Genomic DNA, 8,987 nt, shown 5'->3' with positions numbered 1-8,987 from the left:
GCATTTAAGAAATAACACAACATCTCAACAATGACCTTAGTAGATATAAAAAGGGGTGAAAACAACTTAAACAAAACTGCAAGAGGACTAACTTTATCTTGATGCCGCCTGTAGAACTGATCCCAATACTTCTTAGCATCTCTTTCATACTTAGCTGCAAAACAAAATATCAAATTTAAAGAGCCATGTATCGACTCAATGCAGGTCCATAATTGTAATTAAAAGAGATCTCTTTCATACTATCCTGCATGGATAAAACATAAAGGATCATCTACAAATAGAGAAGCCTCTTGCAGAGATTGTAAAATTACGTTAAAGGTTTCAGTATCAAACTACTATATTCTCAATAAGCATGGCCATTGTAAAGCTGCTTGAGAAGTTCTGAAATGAAATACTAAGGAACTAAAGATTGAGCTTCTTACTCTGTCTTCATCATTGTCCACCTTGTCTCTGAGTCTCATTTCAAGCATTTCTCTCCCCAGCCAGTCAACAGAACTATACGAGCTTTTGAAACCATTAACAGATCTGGAACTACCCACTCCTCCATTTCCTAGGCTTGTAGATGCCATAATTCAGCCAGGTAAACTTTATAGAAATCAGTATTGGTTATCCACTAAATACTACGTAGTGCAGCTGCCCATCCCATCCAAGCATCTCTCTTCCTAATGGATTCCCAAAGTTAAGAAGGAAGAAACCATTAAAGAGGAGAATATAGAATGTTTAGTATCATAGGTTTTGAGCAAAAATAACATATATGACTTACATTCAAGGTGAAGGATCAGAACAAAGAAAAAAAGTGCATTAAGAATATAGTTTCTTACATAACACCATAAACAAATAAATTCCTCAAATAAAAATAACTACAAGCTTCTAGGAGACATAAATTTAAGTTTCTAAGCATTCAAGTGAACTATGATACTGAAAACATATGAGAATCAAATGTTAACAATTACTTCTTCTTATAGCATACAGAATATATACTTTTGCAGAATACGAGCGTCAGAGAAAAAAGTAATGTAACAAGGAAATAATAGATTTTCAGTTAAGAAACAACCTGTCAAAAAGTCCACAGGTTAACTTCAAGTTCAAACTAGTGAGATAAGCTACATAAAATTTGCTCCCTTCGAACAGTTAAAATCCAATGTCAGATTCTCTAAAACATACCCAAATTCATTGTTTGTTTAAATCTTATGCCAATTAAGGTATGCAATTATTTGTTCCTCTCACACGGAGCTCCGATCAGATCTAACCCTAATCTAACCAATCAAAACACCAGAAACCATATAATCTTCCACTAAATATTTGAATTAATGAAAAGAACCCTAAAATAAACCTTTTTTATACCATCCAAACGAAGAAGAAAAATAGCAATTTTCGTTGATAATAAAACCCCAACTGTTTCACTTCAAAAAGAAAAAGGATTCTCATTTTTATACTTACTCGGAAGTGTTCGGAACGAAATCGAAAATAGATCAAGCGTAGTTCTTTATCCTTAGAGTTAGATTACGAAACTCAAATCAGATTTTTTTTCAAGAGTAATCTTCAACCATATACAAAGGCAAGAACATAAAAGCCAAGGATAACAAACTACATATGAATGCACTAGGTGCCCGTTATGGAAAACAACATTGAAGTAAAGTCAATACCTTGCGATTCCTGTTATCAAGAGGCTGGAATTCAATAGCAAGGTATGTATCAACATCATCAACAGTAACAAGATAATTTGGTTGCTTTGCTCCTATTTTTCAAAACTCCTTTAGAAACAAATTCGATGAATAACAGGGATTATATGGAAAGAGAAGCTAGAGAAAGATTAAGGATAAGCAACTACCATTAATATAATTAACAGATCCATCTTCCATATGGCGCACCCACTGCCATGGCAAGCATATTACTGGATTATATATTCATACTACAGAATCCAAAGGAATGTTATCTAATCCAAAGCCTCTTCAAAAATATCAAAGAAATAATTGTTCAAAAATCCTAAAAACTTAAAATAGAGGGCAAGAAAATCCAGAAAGAACACCTCAAAAATTACAGCTGGTTGTTCCATTGATAGAATGTCCACATGCCTGAAGTTCCCTTCCTGGATAAGCTTCCCCCGAAATTTGGAGACCTTCTATAGCTGGAAGTAGATCATCGTCTGTGCCTGCAGAAGGAAATAAAGAATTGATAGTCAATAATAATTAATAGTTACAACCAACAAAGTGTTGTAAAACCGTACTCTCAGAAAAAAGAAGATGAAGGCTCTTCAAGAACTGGTGGTGGATAAGGAGGATATGATGAACTGGAGTCGTATGCGGCAGCATAAGGAGTATTTCTTGAACCCCAGTGGACTAATGCAAATAGAAAAAGGGAAAAAGAGAAAAATGGGGGAAGCAAGCAGCGTGAACTTTGTTATCGAGGGGAAGATGCGGGAAATGATAAAAATAAGGGGGAAAATTAAAATACGACTTTTACAGATGACACACAATTAAAAGTGTACTCTGTGTTTTTGTAATTTTTTTGGATTATGACTATTAAATATGACACATATTATTGTAAGTCATAAATCGTTCAGATTTTAAAAAACATGACATTTTTTATGACACATATATTTTGCAAGTCATAAATTAGCGTGTGACATCGTTCTTGTATCATTAAAGGTATATTTTCTTGTAGTGAATGACATAAAACCCTAAGAATTCCCATTATAAATACCCCCATGATAGCCACCTAGAAGAGAAGGCAAGGAAAAGATTTACCTTAGGCCTGAAGTAAACAACTACAGTACCTTACCTTCCACCATTCCCCAACTCGATTGTCGTTGGTTCCCTCCATATCCAGACTATAATGGAGGGCGGTCAGGCCTCGAGAGAGGCTAGCCGCCAGAGCAAGCGTGGTTCTGGTCAAAGCTGTCATGGCAGAGCCCCTGTTTGGGAGTTGTTCCTCCTTTGTTCTAAATTTCTTTAATCTATTTTGGGCGTGTACTTAAACATGATAATTCTGGATGATACTTTTTCCACACCATGATTTGTTTTACTTGGTGTTGGTTTTCGTTTTGCTGAGACGATTATTTGATGGTTAATAAATGATGCATTATGATGTTGCTTAGTCTGTTTTGTTTATTATTTTAACATTTTTCCTTGACACTGTAAGAGCTTTCGAGAGATTGCCTGGTTCCTAGACGAAATATTTCTAGACTTTGTAAGAGATTTCGAGAGATTTTCGTTTTTCTAGAAATTGATTCTTAGATTCAAGAGAATTAAGATAGATCTACGTGAACAATGGAATAGATCCGGGATGGTGATGTTCAAACCCACCTTAGAGATAAGGAGAGGTTTTCAATCAACTAAAAGGGATAAATGCTTGAATAGGATAGACAACAACTATAGTTCACGCTGAGAGATATTACCGCAACAACAGTCTAACAAACCAAGGGTTGTAGCTCACGCCGAGTAGTATTGCCATAACAATCGTCCTAGAATACTCCAGTAATCCTGTCGGGCAACCTAAGCATATCATAACAAATCCTTCTAGACTTATAATAATTTATCACCATAGCAAAACCAACCTAAGTGCTTTTTGAAAAAGTCTGAATATGTGAGGTTATTTGGAATATATTTGAATCAACGTTTTTATTTACCTTGGCTATTTTTATTTATTGCTCTTGCATACTTTCTTTGTCTCGACTATACTTTTCTGCAACCACACTTCACAATATTATCTTGCTTCAACAATACTTTGCCACCTGTTCGTATAACCCATTACTAATTGTTTCTTCGTTTTGACAAAAAATCAGGGACTAGCTCATGACACCTAGTTCTAGCTGTGGCAAAACATCAAAATCCCTACCAATCCCTGAGGAGATGATAACTCACTTACCCTTTATTACTTGATTTGACTATGTACACTTGCACATATTTGCTTGCCTTAGCATATACATTTACAAGCAATCAAGTTTTTGGAGTCGTTGCCGGGGATTGGCAATTGACGAAATTTTGATAATTTTTTCCATAACAAATTTTTATTTCCTGTCACATTTTATTTAGTTAGTTTAACTTGCTTTTTTCTTAATTTTTTTTGAAGGTTTTTGTCTTTACATGACCCTGAGATCTACTAGTGAACCACTAGAACCATCCTACCCTGAGATCGAACAGTCATTCAGACTAAGGTGACGTAACCAATGAGCCAGATAGTATATGAATCGACTACAGTATCAAGGAGACAACAATATCTGAGATCAAGAAGATCCCGAATTTACAGCAAATAATCTTCCTAGAGAAGCTACAAGACCACGAGTAATACGAGATCACTTGAATCTGATTCTTGACGATCTCAATCCTGGCATCGTGGCACCTGAAATATAGAAAACCCATTTTGAACTTAAACCGGTGATGTTAAACTCCATCGGTTAATTTGGTGGCTCGTATAATGAGGATGCTAGACATAATGTTCGTTCCTTCCTAGAAGTGTGTGATTCGTTCAAGCAACAAGGAGTGCATGAAGATGTGCTGAAGCTTAAACTTTTCCCTTATTCTTTACACGATCGAGCAAGAGCTTGGCTCAATGGACTTCCTTCGGGCTCAATGGAATCTTGGACAAATTTATGTAAAAGCTTTCTACTTTGATACAACACACCCAATATGAACACCCAGCTGTGCAATGACATTGAAAGTTTTCGTCAGGCGATGATGAATCCATGTACAAATGATGGGAAAGATATAAAAGTTTGCTTCGCAAGTGAACCATGGATTCCACGACTAGACTCAAGTCGTTATGTTTTATAATGGAGTCAATGCACCTACTCGAATGATATTGGATGCCTCAGTGAATGGTACTTTGCTTGATAAATCACCCGAGGAAGCCTTTGAAACCTCGATATAATAGAGAAAAATGACTATCAATTCCTGACTACAAGGCTTGGGATTGGTAGAAAAGTATCTGGAGCATATGAAATTGAAGGTAAGGATTCAGTATCTGCTCAACTTTCTACCATAACTAATATGTTAAAAATTTGCAGCGTCCTAATAAGGTGAGAGAAGTCAAAACAGCTAGTGATGTATGCATTATTTGTTGCGACAACCATCATGAGAGTGAGTGTCTAGAAAACTAGGAATCCATAAATTTCATGGGAAACTACAACAAAAGCAACAACAACCCCTACTCTAATACATACAATCCTGGATGGCGACAACATCCAATTTTTTCATGGGGTAATCAAGGGACTAACAACAACAACCATGTAGGCAATTATAATAGGCCATAACAAAATAATTCAGAACATCAACATTTTCAGCAACAGCGGATGCCCTGGCAACATAATAAATGTACGACTTCTTTCTCTAATACAAACTCTAATTCTAACTCCTTGGAGGTTTTTTTGCATGAATTTATGCCATCGAAAAAAGATTTCATGGCTTCAACAAAGACCTTGATACATGATCACTCATCGACAATTAAGAACCAAGGTAATTTGTTACAAAGCCATAGTTCATCCTTGAGAGCATTGGAGAACTAAGTGGGTCAAATTGCCATGGCATTACATTCTCACCCACAAGGAAGTCTCCTTACTGATATTGAAGTCACTAAACATCATGGAAAGGAGCAGTGTAGTGTACTTACACTGAGGAGTGGTACCCAAATTAATCAGAATGATAAGTTTGGGGGGAAGAAACCAGAAAATTCTCGCCAAGGCACTACACAATCTGGGGATCAAGCTGAAAATGCTGAACAAGAGGGATTGCTTGAGGAGGAGGAAGAGGATGAAGGTTCAGAAAGTCATCAAGCAGATAATGAGAAATTATTGCCAAGTCAAAGGTTTCCTCACCACCTACAGTAGATGAATTCAAACCTCCACCGCCCTTTCCCCAACGGTTGAAGAAGCACAACGACGAGATTCAGTTCAAGAAATTTGTTGATTTCTTTGACCAACTGTATATTAATGTCCCATTGCTTGAAGCCATTGAGCAGATGCCTTCATATGCTAAATTCCTAAAGGACATTGTCACGAAGAAGAGGAAAGTATAAAGAATAGAAAATATTGTCGCGGTGAAAAAAATTTACTTTGCATTAAGCAAACTTCCACCGAATAAAAAAGATCATGGCAACTTCGTGATGGCATGTTCTATCGGTGACAACTTTGTGGGACGAGCTCTTGTCGACTTAGGGTCAAGTGTAAATTTGATGCCTAAGTCCATATTTTTGAAACTCAAAATGTGTAACGCTTTCCTAACAACCATTATTTTACAATTAGCTAGCCGATCATATGTTCGTCCCGATGGCATAATTGAAGATGTCACTGTAAAAGTGGACAAGTTTGTGTTTTCAGTTGACTTTCTCATTTTAGACTGCGAGGCTGATGAAAATGCATCCATCATTCTTGGGTGGCCCTTTTTAGCTATTGGATGAATCCTAATAGACTGCGAGAAAGGAGAGTTCATGATAAGATCAAAGTGTCGCAATCAATTTCTTCAACTCTATTAAATATGTTGATGATTCAGAAGAATGCCATTGCACTGGAGACATGGAATCAATTGAAGAAGATGGAGCAGAAAATCTTGGCCAAGGCGAATTTTTACATATATATGAGTATGAAACTTTGTGCCAAGACAAAAAATTTCTGATGCAAGAACACAAAAATTTTGGCCCAAGCGAAAATTTTCTAAATGAAAATTGTGAAAACTTTTACCTCGACAAAAGTTTTTCGACTGAAGCAAATGATGGATTTCTTGATTATGAAACCAAAGTGGGTTATTAGGATAAATTAGTGAAGGAGAAACAGTCTAGCTTCCTTCAAGATATACCAGGTATGAGATTCGAACCCTTGGACTTCAATGAATTCATTCCCCCAAAATCATCATTACAACATGCACCCATATTGGAACTTAAAACTTTTTCATCGAATTTGAAATATTCTTATCTAGGTAGTAATAAGACTTTACCAGTGATAATTTCTGCTAGTCTAACCTCCAAACAATAGGATAATTTGTTAAATTTTTTGTCGCAACACAAAAAAACTCTCGGGTGGACTATGGCAGACTTGAAGGGAATCAGTCCTACCATATGTATGCACAAGATCAACTTAAAAGATAGTCATGGAAATTTTTTGGAATCAGAAAGAAGACTAAACCCGATAATGAAAAAAGTGGTGATAAAGGAAATCATAAAATGGCTAGATGCTGGAGTAATTTATCCAATATCTGATAGCTCATGGATCAGTCTGGTACAATACATACCAAAGAAAGGCGGCGTGACCGTGGTTAAGAATGAGAATGATGAGCTTTTTACCACTAGAATAGTCACGGGCTGGCAGATATGTATGGATTACAGGAAGCTCAATAAAGCAACAAAGAAAGATCACTTTCCCCTACCTTTCATTGATAAATACTTGATAGGTTAGCAAGAAAAGCATTTTATTGATTCCTTAACGGATATTCTGGATAAATCAGATAGCCATAGCACCGGAGGATCAGGAGGATATTATTTTCACATGCCTCTATGGTACCTATGCCTTTAGAAGAATGCCGTTTGGACTATATAATGCTTCAGCAACCTTTCAGAGGTTTATGATGGCCATTTTCTCAAATATAGTGAAAGACTTCATGAAAATGTTTATGGAAGACTTCTCCATCTTAGGCGATGACTTCGACCGATGCCTCGACAACTTATCTAAAATGCTAAAGCGATGTGAAGAATCCATCCTGGTGCTAAACTGGGAGAAATGCCATTTTATGGTAACTGAAGGAATTGTGTTGGGACACAAGATTTCTCATCAAGGCATTGCAGTGGATAGAGCCAAGGTGGAAGTAATCGAGAATCTACCTCCACCCACCACTATAAAGGACATACGTGGTTTCCTCGGACATGCATGATTTTATAGGCGATTCATAAAGGATTTTTGTCAAATTTCAAAGCCTATGTGTTTTTTGCTTTAGCAAAATTAACCATTTGTGTTTAATGATGACTGTTTGAATACTTTTATAGATCTGAAGAAAAAACTTGCCTTGGTGCCAATTGTTGTTCCACCAGACTGGGACATCCCTTTCAAGCTCATGTGTGACTCTAGTGATTATGCAGTTGGGGCAGTGCTAGGACAACAAAAAAATAAAATCTTTCATGTCATCCACTATGCTAGTTGTACCTTAAACGATACACATATGAACTATACCACAACTGAAAAAGAACTTCTTGTCGTAGTATTTACATTCGATAAGTTTAGGTCATACCTAATAGGGACTAAGGTCATTGTGCATACTGATCACTCTGCCATTAAATACTTAGTTAATAAAAAATATGCAAATCCTAGGCTCATTAGATGGATATTATTACTGCAAGAGTTCGATTTAGAGGTAAAAGATAAAATGGTACTAAAAACCAAGTAGCAGCTCACTTGTCTAGGCTAGAAAACAAAATCATTTGTCATGATATGAAGGATATTCAGGAGGATTTCCCAGACGATAAAATTATATTTTTCACAGATGATATACGACACTATTACTGGGATGAACCATTCCTAATCAAGCAATGTGGTGACCAAATAATCAGGAGGTGTGTCCCAGAAGAAGAACACAAGGAAATTCTATTTCGTTAGCAGTCATCATCGTATGGAGGAAACTTTGGTGGAACGAGGACTACAACAAAGGTCCTTCAATCCGGCTTCTATTAGCCCACATTGTTCAAAGATGCACATGAATTCTATAAGTCATGTGATCGATGCCAACGCACTGGGAACATATCAAAGAGAAATGAGATGCCATGGCAAAACATTTTGGAGGTTGAACTCTTTGATGTATGGGGATTGACTTTATTGGACCTTTTCCCTCATATTTTGGTGACTTATACATTCTCTTGGTTGTGGGTTATGTGTCCAAGTGGGTAAAAGCCATGGAAACTCCAAGAACAACTCCAAGACAGTACTGAAATTATTGCACAAAAACATATTTACGCATTTTGGAACATCACGATCTATTATCAACGCTGAAGGCACACACTTTGATAATAAA

At 36.5% G+C, this 8,987-nt stretch overlaps 1 long non-coding RNA gene across 1 annotated transcript; it reads right to left on the bottom strand.

The window, feature by feature from the left end:
• Positions 1–420: 420 nt before the first annotated feature.
• LOC120165379 lies at positions 421–4,222 on the bottom strand. The gene is made up of 3 exons (XR_005519814.1): positions 4,212–4,222; positions 4,120–4,123; positions 421–541 (listed from the first exon to the last, which is right to left on the bottom strand). It is a non-coding gene; the product is annotated as an uncharacterized LOC120165379 (long non-coding RNA).
• Between the last annotated feature and the right edge of the window lie 4,765 nt (positions 4,223–8,987).

Source organism: Hibiscus syriacus, unplaced genomic scaffold, assembly GCF_006381635.1.
Source record: "Hibiscus syriacus cultivar Baekdansim isolate YM2019G1 unplaced genomic scaffold, ASM638163v2 tig00111582_pilon, whole genome shotgun sequence".
NCBI lineage: Eukaryota > Viridiplantae > Streptophyta > Magnoliopsida > Malvales > Malvaceae > Hibiscus > Hibiscus syriacus.
Note: the sequence above shows the minus strand (reverse complement) of the source record. Positions and strands in the feature narration are given on the sequence as shown.